The sequence below is a fragment of the Trachymyrmex septentrionalis genome, unplaced genomic scaffold (genome assembly GCF_001594115.1).
Source record: "Trachymyrmex septentrionalis isolate Tsep2-gDNA-1 unplaced genomic scaffold, Tsep1.0 C3516506, whole genome shotgun sequence".
In the NCBI taxonomy this organism is placed as follows: Eukaryota; Metazoa; Arthropoda; class Insecta; order Hymenoptera; family Formicidae; genus Trachymyrmex; species Trachymyrmex septentrionalis.
This window is the reverse complement of record NW_017303799.1, coordinates 1-923: the sequence shown is the minus strand read 5'-3', so window position 1 is coordinate 923 and position 923 is coordinate 1. Positions and strand designations below refer to the sequence as shown.

Below are 923 nucleotides of genomic sequence, written 5' to 3'. Positions count from 1 at the left end.
TACAAGAAAGCATACAAAATACATTTCATAAATTAGAGTTCTATTTCAAAACATGGAAATTAAGTAATTAATCTCGAGAAATTCGAAACAATTTTATTTAGAACTTCGCTCCTATACGCGAATGGTAACATAAAAAAAACTATAAAACATTTAAGATAGAAAGCTCACGGAACGATACCGATAAGAAAATAATTCCTCATAAGAATATAGTTAAATATCTCGGGATAAACTTCGATGAGAGACTTCACTACAAAATACATATAGACATACAATTAAAAAAGGCGGCTCAAACTTTTATGGGTCTCAAAAAACTTTTTTCCAAATACGTATATACGGAGGTTAAATTAATATGTTATCAACTACTAGTAAGGCTAATAATTACTTACGGATATTCTATATAGTATAATATTAATTTGCGTCTCTCATGAAAAAAATTAGGATATTCGAAAGAACGTGCTTACGCGCTTGTCTGAATATGAATAGAGCTGCGAAATCTGATTATACGAAATACTTAAGAAATGAAATATTGTACAACAAAGCGAATACACCAAGGATTGATAACTTCATGATTACTTTAACTCGGGAACATTTCTTGCAAACGATCAAAATATTGCAAAATAGTCTAGTATTCAGCGGGAATACAATGTATCACGAAAAAACTTTATCTATCGGATACATCACAACAGAAGCATTTACCTATCTTGATTAAAAAGGATATATTCAAGAATAATGTAAATGCATTCCACTAATATACCATTTTTACAGACACAATAATAATAAAAAACTAGGATACCCACAACACTCCGATAGTAATGGTACGAACATACCTTGGAAGTATAGTATGACTAAGAAACTAAAAAAGATAAGAAATAATTCCAAATATTGATGGAAAGCAGATGCAACAATAGCGTAATAAAAAAAAT

General features: G+C 29.4%; 1 pseudogene; it reads left to right on the top strand.

Annotated features, from left to right (window-relative positions):
- The first annotated feature begins 32 nt into the window (after positions 1–32).
- Positions 33–400, top strand: LOC108746639 (annotated as a pseudogene).
- Positions 401–923: the final 523 nt, after the last annotated feature.